The 13,113-nt window shown below is 46.1% G+C and overlaps 1 protein-coding gene across 10 annotated transcripts in view; it reads left to right on the top strand.

The window, feature by feature from the left end:
* FOXP1 (forkhead box P1) overlaps positions 1-13,113 on the top strand; it is a 598,032-nt gene that overhangs the window by 284,460 nt on the left and 300,459 nt on the right. The window lies entirely within an intron of this gene.

Genomic DNA, 13,113 nt, shown 5'->3' with positions numbered 1-13,113 from the left:
GAGGTTGCTTGACCATTGGCTCTTCTGCTAGAATTTACAGAGTAATTCGCTGGGTGCTACATTACAGCTTAGATCTGAGTGCTAGAATCCTGCAAGGCCAGGCCGGTGGCATTCTGATGCTCCCGAAATCCCATGGAGAGATCTGGGGCTCAGAAGCTTTTCCAAAACTTTGATGCTTTAAGTTCAGTCCTTTATTCAGTAAATAATTATTGAGTGCTTACTTATTCCTGGCACTGTGTGGGGCAGCAGGCAATATTTAGTAAGCCAAGAAAGGGAAGCTCTTCTGTAAATAAGGTGGCTGTGTACCTCATTGCCTTATGATGAGCACAAACAGGACAGATCTGTGTAAAGCACTTAGCCCAAGAAGAGCAACTAGCTGCTGCTCATCTTATATGTCTCTGTTATCATCGGCATCTCAAATTTAAAAACAAAACAAACAAACAAAAACAGTGTTCAGGGGCTTCCCTGGTGGCGCAGTGGTTGAGAGTCCGCAGATCCCATCTCTGGTCTCCTTATCATCCGCGGGACAGGGCCTGTGCTCCCCAGCCTGGGAAGTTTCTCTCCATTTCTTTTAGCCTCTTTACCCAGTGAGCTAGTATCTTCCAGCTATGTGGTTCCAGAAGCTTCGAGAGAAGCAGGGCTGTGTCCAGCTAAACAGTAAGACCCTGGGGACAGCCCCTCGGGCTCCAGGGAGCTCCTCTGATTCCCAGCAGTTTAGTAGGGGTGTTGCTGAAGGTTGAGCTCCAAAGGCAGTGAGGGCACTGGAGTTGCACTCCCCCGCCCCGGGTGTTTGCTGTTAGTCTCTAAGCCCAACCAGCTGATTCTCATCAACCCTGAATCTAAGGATTAAAAATCAGTACATCCATACACACATATATCTGTGGAAAGGGCACTTCCTCGGGCTTTCTCTGTCCTCTCCGAGATTTCCCGCGCTCGGCGCTGATGGAGGGCAAGCAGGCCCCCAGGCCAGGACCACCCTGGGCCCCCCCCCCTCCTTCATTGGCTTTCCCCACTCCCCGGAATGCGCTTGGAAACCGTACTCCTGTCTGTGTACTTACCTGGTTCCTATCACCACCGTTTCAAAACACGACCGGTTTCTAATGGAAAAATAAACATTTCTGATGCCGAAGTGAGGAAGGGGTAGCTCCTTGTTTTGGATCCGTGTGTCCTGCCCTCCACCAGAGAGGGCGTGGTTTGGGGGAGGCTGCGTCTGAGTTCGGATGTGTCCATCCTAGGGCCTGCTTTTGACTTGCTCACTCAGTGGTCCCCATCTGTGACACGGGGACAGTGAAAGGCCCCGTCTCATCGGTGTGCTGTGAAGATCACAGAAAGAACAGTGTGGTTACGTGTTCTGGTTTAGAGTTCTGCCTTGGAGGCCCTGTCCTGCTACTTTTCAGCTTGGCGATGTTGAGGAAGTAACTGGAACTCTCCAAGCCTTTTTTCTTTATCTCAAAACCTAGGGACTAAACTAGTACCTCCCCTTTGAGATAGTTGGAGGATTAACTGAGTTATTCCAAGTCAAATGTGCTTAGGGCAATGCTTCCTATATAGCAAGTATTCAATATTGCCAGCTCTTTTTATTGGTAGCACAGTGCATGGAATGCAGTAGGTCTTCATGTTCATGATTTTTACTACTGATTCATTTTAAAGGTAATTAAAATATTTTTAAGTGGCTGTTTTTATCAGGGAGCCTAGTGGGAATAGGAATGAAATAGGCTTTCTCCCGGCCCCAAAGAGAAAACCAAAACAAAAACTTTAAGATGCTAAGTACAGAGAAACGGTTTTAGAGTTTTTCAGAATAACATTATATTTCTAAATCATCTTCTTCTTCTCATCACCCATCTGACACCCACAGGTAAGGAGTGGGCCCACCCAGAGCGATCCACCTGGCTTATTTTTGCCAGTTTGAAGCAGCCTCTTGGCTACACTGCATCTTCTGTCTGAGTGCTACAATCGTAGGAGTCCAGGCCATGGACACCCAGATGTTCCTGAGTTCACATGGAGAGATCTGGGACCCACAGCTTTTCGAAACCTAAAGCTTGTGACCGAAATAGTGTGAACAGGTTTTCCAGGGCTGCGCATGGGATTCTTGGGCTCGGGCGTGGTTTTACTGTAGCTCTTACACGTGGAGACTGCGTTAAATGGGACTTGGGTCGCGTCCCCAGCACTTGACACTGAGGAACTTGGGTAGACACTGCACTGAGTGTTTACTGTGTCCAAGGCCAGGGATAGAGAGAGAGACAGAGGCTGAGAGAGGGAGGGAGGGAGGGAAGCGAGTGCGCAGGGCAGGGAGCAGGAATTCATAGCCATGTAGGAGAAAGTGAACTTTCCCACTACTTACATATGTTTTGAGGGAGCAGAGGGTTGGCTCTTTGGGATACACCTGGCTGGAATGACCTTGACCCCCACTGTGCCAAGGTGTACACGTGTGTGCGTGCGTGTGTGCACGTGCATACACCTGCATACAGGGCAGGTGGCGGCAAGCCCTTCCTCTGAAAGCTCCAGCATCCGTCGTTTTCAACAAGGATGGGGGAGATCATCACAAGGGCTGCTTCATGGTCATGAAACCTGACAAGCAGTTCTCTCTCTGTTCCTTCAAACGCCAAACAGGTTGATTTTTCTGTACTTATACATGGTAATTCTCATAAAAGCAAACAGTAAGAAAAGCAGAAGTGAGGAAGTAAACATTACTGCACATTCTCTGCCCCCAGGATCATGACTTGGACCATTTTGGAGACAGTACTTCTAAACATCTCTCTCCTTACCCGTCTGTTACTGAACACACCTGTGCTGTCCAGTATGGTAACCAGTTGCCACCAGCAGGTCTTGAGCAGTTGAAATGCGGCTAGTCTGAATTGACATGCGCTGGAAGTGTCAAAGCCACACCAGCTTTTGAAAAAAGAGACTGTAAGGTATCTCTTAAGTTTAGAGATTGATTATAGATTGAAATGATAATATTTTAGATATATTGGATTAAATAAAATATACTAGTAAAATTAATTTGCTTACGAAATGTACCTACTAGAAATGTTTAAATTACATTTGTGGCTCACGTTATATTTCTCTCTGGTAGTTGGGTGTAGGAATATCATAGTTTTAACAGGATGATGCTACGTTTTCCCTGTTTTTTTAAATATAAAAATACGTTGTCAATATCTTCGTGTAGCAGTTGATATAGGGCAGCATTATTATTACCTTATAACTGTGTGCCGATAAGTCAGTTTATTTAACCAGTCCCACTTTGTTGGTTGTACAAAGTTGTACACAGTAACTCTGATGAACAGGCTTGTGTATTCATCTTTGCAAGCCCATCTGATTCTTTCCTTAGGGTAGGGCTTCTCAGCTGGAGGACTGTAGACGTTTTGGTCTGGACGATTCTTTGTTGTGGGAGACTGTGCTATAGATTGTGGGACGTTTAGTGGCTTTCCTGACCTCGACTCACTAGATGTCAGCAGCACGTCTGTCCCCCCCCGTCCCACACCCATGCATGACAACCAAAAACATCCCTGGACGTTGCCGTGTGTCCCCCTGTGGGGCAGAATGACCCCAGTTGAGAAGCACTGACATAAGGCAAAGTACCAGAATGTGAAATGCTGGGTTCAAAAGTATGCGTATTTAACATTTAGATAGATTGATAGATATTGATACATATTGAAAATTTTACATCTATTCCCACACTGTTTTCTAGAAGGATAGTATCGATTCGTATATCTGTCAAGAGTAACAGTGATCTTTGTTAAATGCTTGTAAGACACTTAAGAAAGCAAGGGACTGGAGCTTCCCTGTTGGCGCAGTGGTTGAGAGTCCGCCTGACGATGCAGGGGACACGGGTTCGTGGCCCGGTCTGGGAAGATCCCACATGCCACGGAGCGGCTGGGCCCGTGAGCCATGGCCGCTGAGCCTGCGCGTCCGGAGCCTGTGCTCCACAACGGGAGAGGCCACAACAGTGAGAGGCCCGCGTACCGCAAAAAAAAAAAAAAAAAAGGAGGGGGCTGGGTATTTAATTGCTAACTTATATGTTGGCAGTTTGTTTAATGGCTTTCCTGAGATCAGCTCTTGTAAAGACCACGGCAGAGGCAGTCTAGGTATTTTCTTGCAGAGACCAGCTTGGCAATGAGGCGCCGTGGGCCATCCTAGCTTAGCTTAGCATAATGTACAAGGCTTCTGTGCTCATAAAGGAAAAAAAGGTGGTAGAATGGCAGAGGGAAAACCTCTTGTTGTTTTCCAATTTAGGACTTTTCTTCTAGTGAGAAATGGGAATGGTAGTAAGTGATGTAATAATCGTAGCTAATTATTGAATGTTTGCTCCGTGTCAGGCACTGGGCTAAGTGCTGTTACATGTAATTTTATTTAAACTTAACAAAAACCTGGCTGTTGGGTAAGTGCTACTGTTTTTACCAGACGAAGGAAGATGGGCACAGAGAGGCGGCCGGCGGTTCATCTGGCATGCCGAGGGTCACAACCTTAGTCTGTGGTGTGGCCAGGATTTGAAGTCGGCCGTCCAAGGTGACCACACAATTCATTTATTCACTTTTCCAACAAATATCAATATTTGAGTTTCTCCTATGTGCCAGCCACAGCGTTTTTTGCTGAGTTTATAGGAGAGAGCCAAAAACGATGCGATCTCGGCCTCATGCAGACTGATGGGGGCTGATAAAACTCTTCTGATGAGGATTAAGGAATGTCGGAACGTGATGCCTTGAGAGCCTACACTTGGGGGACTTGCCCTAGTTTAGAAGGTCAGGGAAGGCTTCCAGGGGAAATAATGATTAAAATGAGGTCCGGGGCTTCCCCGGTGGCACAGTGGTTGGGAGTCCGCCTGCTGATGCAGGGGACGCGGGTTCGTGCCCCGGTCCGGGAGGATCCCACATGCCGCAGAGCGGCTGGGCCCGTGAGCCATGGCCGCTGAGCCTGTGCGTCCGGAGCCTGTGCTCCACAACGGGAGAGACCACAACAGTGAGAGGCCTGCGTACCGCAAAAAAAAAAAAAAAAATGAGGTCCGGAGAAAGAGAGAAGGGTTGAGGTTATGGGGGAGCCAAAGAAAAGGCACATCACGTCCCGTGTGCTGAGATGCGCTGTGGTGTGTGGAAGGAAGTGGCCGTGTGCAGAAGGTGCTGAGCTGAGCAGGAAGCCAAGAACAGGGTTGCAGAGGCAGAGTGTCCACGGATCTATGCTTCCCAAAGCAGTTTTGTCTGTCTGTCTGTTTTCGTAGTGAGGGATACATGAGGTAAGGTGGGGTGGGATTAGGGCAATGGAGTACACGATCAGACTTGTGTTTTGGGAAGATCACTCTGTGACGGGTTAAGAATGCCAGGTGGCAGCGGGCAGTAGATACAGAAAACTAGGGAGGTGGGCAGTTACTGATTCGCAACAAATGATGAACATTTCTGCTTCACTTATTTATTGATGCTTCACAAACCAACCTGAAACTTAGTGGCTTAGACAGCAACCGTTGGTGCAGGATTCTTCCATTCAGGCAGGGCTTAGCAGGGGTGGTTTTTCTCTGCATTCACCCAGGTGCTTGGCTGTGGCTGGAACGTCCAACCAAGATGGCTTCACATCCACACTTGACACTTGGTCCTGACCGTAACTTGGTTCTCAAGTTGACGTCACCGTATGATAGACTTAGGGTGAAATAGGACACTGCCAGGTTTCTCAGGATCCAGGCCCAGAACTGGCACAGCACCCTTCACTCTTTTGCATTTGTCAAAGCACGGCCAGTCCACACTCAAGGGGAGGGGAAAAAGATTCCACCCTCCTGATGGGCATGTGCATACAAGAATGGGAGGAGTCACTGGTAGCCAGCCTTGGAGGCAAGTAGCTGTGTGCCAGACACAATTCAAGGCCCTGAGAAGAGAGCACTGTATGGTACAGAAACTACATTCCTACTCGTATGGCCTTACTGAAGGAGACGTTACGCAAATAAACTAGAGCAGCGTCGGGTTTAATTTACTAAGCTGTGAACTGAAACAGTGGTGTATCAGAGAGTGGCTGAGTAGGTCAGTGGCCACGTTAGACTATTGGATTGTCAGGGAAAGTGACTGAGGAGGTAACGTTCCATGGTTAAATTGAGATGATGGAAAGGGGGAGCCAGAGGTGGCTTAGAGAATGTGTGTTCCATGCAAGAGCAACTGCTAGTGCCGAGTCCTCAAGGTGGGAGTGAATGCGGCATGCTTAAAGAAGAGAGATGAAGCCAGCCTGGCTGCAGCGTGGTGTGTCAGGAGGGGAAGGAGGATGCTGTGTAGGACAGATGAACGAGGAAGAGGCTATTGCAGAAGACCAAGCTAGAGAAGACTGTGGATGGACTGTGATATTGAGGGTCGACAAGCACGGGAAGAAAGGCTTTAAGAGATGTTCAGGAGTTAAAAGCAGGCAGCCAACACTGATGGGTTGAGTAAATGATAAGACAGGGAGGGAGTATTTCAAGATGACATCTCAATTTTTGATGTGAACATCTCTGGATGGAGGTACCATCGGATGAGTTAGTGGAATGTTGGGAGAGCCCTAGTGTGGAAGAGGAAGATAATGAGATTGGGTTGGAAACATCTTGGGTTTTTCAGGTTGGAACCACTTCCATTTATGTTGTAGTGTGAAAGGATGGGGGACCACTTCTCCCACTTCTGGGGACCTGGGCTTGGGACTGGCCTGCCACGTGGAACTCCCAGGATGTGAGACGACCCAGAACACTCACATACCATCAGGGGTAGGCTGATGTGACTTTCTAACAGGTCTGTAAAATGTATTCAGTTTTTAAAGGGTGGTGGGTAGAATGTTTTACCAGGTACTTGGGGGTCTCCTGCAGTGGCTATTAGCTGGTATTCTGGAATTGTACTCTTCTTTTTGTTTTCAGGGTCCCTCAGGGGCATCCGATCATCGGACCCTATCAGATGGATGCCAGGAAAAGGGAAGCCTAGGTAGAGGGTGTGTGAAAGGTGATGGGCATTTATTTTTTTAACTGGCAAGGTTGCAGACTCTAAGTTCACAAATATAGTAGCAAAAATCAACTGTTGCTTCTAGGGATGTATATTCACCCAGCTGATCAAAGGCCCGCGTACAGGGATATAACTTGCAGCATTGTTTCTGAGAGCAAAAGCAGAAAAATTCCCTGAATGCGTGTCAGGAGGGAAGGGGTAAATTATGGTCTGTCCTAGGTTGGGGGTGAGAAACACACGGGGACTGTGCTCTGCAGCTGTCAAGAAAGGATGGAGACCTGGATGTGCCGATGTGGAAACATCTCCAAGATAACTTAAGTAACCAAGTGGGGAAATATACCACTCTTTGGGTAGAAGGCAGAAAAAAAGTATACATACAAAACCCTATGATTGTATATGTATAGAATATTTCTGGAAGAGAGAGACAAGATATTGGTAACAGTGGTTGCCTTTGGAAGGGGAAATTGGCGACTGGGGGAAGGAATTTATAGTCTGTGTTTACCTGTTTGTGCTATTTGATTATATACGTATGAGTCTAATACCCATTTGAACATAGTTCTTCCAGCATGCTGAAGTGTTATTACCTAAAGGGCAGAAAGCCCTGGGGGAAAAGATCAGATACTGGGTTTTGATGATGTCTCTTTTTAAATCCTTGCTTTTGGTAAATGTGAAAATCAGGCGTGATTGCTGATTGATTTCAAAACCCAGTGATAAGAAACAGTTGATTCAGCCCAGATCAACCACGTCCTCGCTCCAGATTCCCAACTCTGCATGGCTTGTCTCTTATATCATGCTTGTTTTATCGACTTCCATTATCTAAGTATCATCTAGAACTTTTTTTTTTAATTGCTTGTCATCTAAGACTCATCCCATACTAGCTTAAACAAAAAGAGGCTGTATGTGACTATGTAACTGAATAGGTCGGGTGTAGACCTGGCAGGGCTCCGTCTAAGTCCTAAAGCCTCATCTTTACATTTCTCCCCTCTGCTTTCTTCTGTGTCGACCCCATTTCTAATGGGATCCCCTTCCTGGAGGTGATTAGCTCCTGCAGCTCCATCCTTGCAACTTTCAGCTTGAAGGACAGCCGGGAGGGTCTCACTTGGTGTCCAGGCTCTCAAGCATTTGTTCTCAAGGCTTCCTTTAGCTCACATGCTTGTTGGGGCGACGTTGCAGGTCAGTTTCCTTTTGGCAATTCAGTTAAAACTGGTAAATCCCAAGCTCCTACTATATTCCCAATTCTCTAGGCCTGGAGACACTAAGATGAATAAAATATTTGGGCAGGTCTTGGGGAGCTCACAGCGTGTTAGAGAAGGTACAGAAGCTAGTGGAAACCCTTTTTGATGTGAAATATTAGACTCGAAGGAATTCTGGGGAGGGCTTCTCTCCGCCTGGGAATATTAGTGGGAGACTTGTGAAACAGGGACACTGGCATGAAGTCTTCTCTGAGAAGAACTCCCTCATGCAGACAGGTCAGAGGAGTAGGCTGAAGGCATTCCGGTATTAGACTCGAGAGAGCAGACAATTTTAATTTTCATCAAGTTCCGCTTATCAGGCTTCAGAATGGCCGGTGTGCCATACTCCTCTCATCTCGCGGCCACCGCCACCCCGCTGGGCCAGACCTTCCAAGGTAATCTCTCATCCTCCGAATATTGGAGCGTTTTACTTCTTGGCCCTCCTTGCAGAGGCATGTATTACTTTGTATGTTACTCACTTCTCTCTTTTCCCCAGTTCCCTTTCTTGCTCATTGTCTGGGCCACACAATTAGTGCCCTAATTTCAAGCAGTAGTCCCCCCTCTAGCAAAGGGGTTGCGTTCCAAGCACAGACTTTGTCATCAGAAACTTTGTTCCCAGCTACTCCAATAATGCAGGCAGCCTAGGGCTGTATTCAAGGAAGACTGAAGGGCGGTGGGTTCAGCATGAGAATAGCCAACTCTTTTTGCTAGAAAACACGTTACAGTAGTCTGGAATCTGACAAAGGCAAGGAGTTCAGAGGAGGAAGGAAAGCAGCGTGATTTGTGGTTAAGGTAGTAAGTAGGAAGGGAGAGAGGGCCTGGGCATGTATTAGACGCTGGGGTCAAAGTTTGTTACGAGGGTACGAGGGTCAGGCGACAGTGCGTAACATGAGACAGACATGTGTGCAGGAAGATCGTGGCGTGTGGAAAGCAAAAGCATCGTTTGATTGTTGGTCCAACTTGCTCCATCCCGGCACCTCTTGGCAGGTAATTCTTGGAATCTGAGCTTGAGTACAGCCCAGTCTTGGACCTAAGTGGTCCCTCTCAACAGACCTGAATCTGGCCATTCTTAGGTGGGGCACATGAGACTAGAAGGATGTGTACCTCACCACGTCTGCTCATTGTACAGCAGAGGGGATTAAATACCAAGGAGAGAGACGAATCTACCCCGGTGGGTGTGTGACTTCTCATCAGTTCTCATTTGCATTTGGTGAGAATGGAGGAGACTCCACTGTGGTGACGAGCAGAGCCATCTCCTTTCTGCAGGTCCTACATCTACCAGATCAAGGAAGACCATGGCCGTGGGGCAACTGTCTGCACCTCCAGAAGTAGTAAACTAGAACTGAGCCCTTTCTTACCAGTTCTGGGCAATGTTACCATTGTAAAAGGGTATCAGTAAAAATGTTGGGAACACTTCTGTGCCCTCCACTGATGCCAAACCCTAGGCAAAAAATGCACCAAGGTCAGTCTTTAATTGGGCAAGAGCTCTTCACTCCAGTCAGTTATCAGAAGCTGACAATATGAATGTTTGCTCTTTGGTACAACACTTGAGTGCAGCTCACTGATATTAAAGGGTTGTTGGCCAGTGGGAATTTCTAGTTTTGATTGGGAACCAAGGCACTGAGTCGTGTGTGAGAAACTGAACCAGGGGTGGTAGGCGTTAGTGTGGGACACAGGTCTTCTCTGCAGCTCCTGGGGCCACCTGCTGCTGCTCGTCCTACCCTTGCATATTGTGAGACCCCTGGAGGCAAGGACCAGATTGGTCTTGCTCACGGCTGTTGGATATAGACCTACACTTAGCCTCGTGCGGACCATACGATTGACCCACCCATGATGCCGAGGGCCTGGCAGGAGCAAATTATGCATATTATTTTTCATTTTCATTGTTATATAAATTTTCCCCGGTGATCTATTTATCAAGGTTTTACTCTTCACTCTCTTATAATTGGAGACTCTATTGCACAAAACCCCCCATTATTCCATGTGTGTAGAATGTTGTCAGCTACAGTGCTGCCTTGTTCTGGGGTTGTTTTTTGGGTGAATGCCATATCTTAAAGTCACTCTAAAATCCCAACGGGTAGAGAACCTGTCTTTTAAGAATCTTTTGATTCCTGATTTAGAATATATAATAGGTGCTTTATAATTGATGATTTTCCCCAGTGAAAATCTCTTAAGGTTTCTTGAGTACAAGCGCAATGTCTTAGATGTATTCCTCTCCCCTGCCCGGTTTCCACACATAGTAGGTCTCGTCTTAGAGGCAGAACCATCAGGAACAGCAGTGTTAATGATGCCGACACCCCGTACGACGATGCGCCTGTAAATGACGCCTGGCTTTAGACTTAAGGCCCGGGGAAGGCACATGAATGGGTCTGAGCTTTTCTCTGTAAGGTTTTTCCTCTTTGTCTCCTTTCTATTTTTTGGTCCCCGAGCAGGCTCTATCTGTCTGTGGGGAAGCAGCAGACAGCCTCAGTGAGTATAAATGTTACAGCCACACGTGGAACACAGGCCCAGAGATAATCACATGTACCAGTGATCCCTCAGTAGGTTGTATTAACACGTGTGGTTCTTTTATCAAAGGAATTAAGTTTTCTTGATATGTTAGAAAATAGTACTTTTTTGGCCGTCTCTGGACTGGATGAATCGATGTTTTGGGTATCTGTCTAGATTGACAGGTTGGGTTGCTTTTTTTCCCCCTGAATTTTGGTAATTCCTGATTGAAGAGTACATTTTCTCTTAAATTCTGTTAAGTGATCACACTTTCTTTGTGGACAGTTAATTCTTTTTCCTAAAAAAGAAGTAAATCATATCCTCGCACTTTTTTTTTTTTCCAAAAAATCTGTCTTTGAGAAACACTCATCTATTTTTTTTCTCTTTCTCGCTCTCCTACATTTGTATTTGCCTAGAAAGATCTTCAGATGCATTTCTGTTGGTTGGAAGGAAGTATTCCTTAAATGGATGGATGCAATAGAATTGCCACTTCACCTCTTGAATTTGGGAGGATATCACTTGCCTAATGGCATAATAATGGATTTTTTTCACCCCTTGCCACTTTAGAATAACAGTTTTAAAAGCTCCCAGAAAAAGCGGAAGATGAAAGGTGACAATCCGGAGAAATTTATTGGCCCAACCCTACTTTTGGGGGCCCTGATCTGGGGTTACCTGTCCTGTGAGAAAACCAAGATCCACCCAGTCACAACACGTTGGGTCCCATCCCTGCTAAGACCAGGTTACAAGATAAAACTCTCCTCCCTCTTCATTGTTAAGATGGAATTTCCATTCATTGAAAGCCTAAATCCTTTGCATACTATTTTTATGCTTGTTTTCCTCCTGCAGGTAAACCTTTATTTGGTGCCTTCCGTCTTCCGTTGTGGGATTGACTTTTTAGGGCAGATGAGAATTTTGGAGATAATTACTCCCCTCCTCCATTCCCATGGCTCTAATAACTGCCAAGTCCCAGTGCCACTTTGATAAAAAACATTTCCATAGCTGCTCGCCTCTGTTGCCTCCGTCCGCCTTGTCTTAGAGGCACATCATTTTTGCACATCAGTATTAACAATTCAAACACCCTGAAATGCTAATAGCACTAGTAAGCTTTTAATTCCATGGAATTTATTGCTTGCTGTATTTCCATGAATTTATAACGCTCTGATTCTTAAGAGCCCCATTTAATCAGTTTTGCCTGGCACCGAACATAATAAACAACTTGCCGGTGAAAAAGTGCCACTTGGGGGAGGCTGCTAACAAGGAAGTTAAATGCTTCTGCCACTAGCAGTTTCTTCGCTGTATTTTTCATGAGCCGTAATGTACTTTGCTGGCTTCAGAGTGGTGGTTGAACGCAGGGACAAACGCAGCCCTGCTTTCACACTCAGAAGCTCAGACTTCACTGGGTGTCTTTGCAGAAAGCCCAGAAGACATCGACACTTTCAGCCTTATTTTTCTTTTCTCCTCTATCTTAATGGCTTCTAATACTTTTTCATTATCTTTACCTTAATCTCTTAGCATACGATTTATGGACTGGAATGGTGAGTGATACCAGTGGGCAAAAACAATCATTAGAGGCTGTTAAGGAACATTTATTGTTTATTTGGCTGCCTGTCTGTAAAAGTACACATGATGGCCCTAATAGCAAAATATCAAATTATCAAGTGCTTTAAAGCAGAAAATGTCATTTGTTTCTCAAAGCTGAACCAACTTTATATAATTGCCCTTTTAATTATCCCTAGTGGCCCATGAAATTTGCAAAATAGAGCATCAGAGGTTTGATTTACTTACATGTTGCACTTTGGCGGGATTCTTAATGAATATTGTTTAGTACTAATCCTGAGATGAAATTTGTAAATGTTTGTAGTGAGGGACTTTGAAGTGGGTGGGAGCCTAGTAATAAAACTCAATCAACCGGGTGCCTCGGGATGGAACAATATGGCCGTATTCTTGGACCTAACATTTTGAAAAATTCTTTTTATAGTGGAATTTTATTTTTAATTCAGGTCTAAATGCATATGGCTTAAGTTCAGTTTTGCACTTTCTTCTTTTCCTGCCCGGTTAAGCGATCTCATTGTTACTTTCCCAGGGCCCTGGAGGGGTCATTTGTTTGTCTCCTGGCAATTTTGGATCGGGGTCAGTTGCTGCTGCAGAAATCACTGTCTAGGAGATGATGTTCGGAAGCAGATCTCTATAAAGCTCATCTTCTGGAGATGATTTTTGCAGTTGTGCATCTGGGCGCTGATTTCCGACTGAGATTTGGAGCCCTGGAGTCCACTCTGAGTCTGAGGTCTGCTGGGACTGTTTTGTGTTATCTTCCTTGAAGTGTGTGTGCACCGTCGTGTGCCCATAAACGAACCACAAAAACCACTCCGAGTCGCTGTGAGCCCAGGAGGGGTCTGCGTGGATAGTGGCGCGGCAGAGTGCGTTTCCATCTCTCTGCATTCACTCACCTGCCCAGATTTTTG

Source organism: Stenella coeruleoalba (assembly GCF_951394435.1).
Source record: "Stenella coeruleoalba genome assembly, chromosome: 10".
NCBI classification, from domain to species: Eukaryota; Metazoa; Chordata; class Mammalia; order Artiodactyla; family Delphinidae; genus Stenella; species Stenella coeruleoalba.
This window is presented reverse-complemented; position numbering and strand designations above follow the sequence as displayed.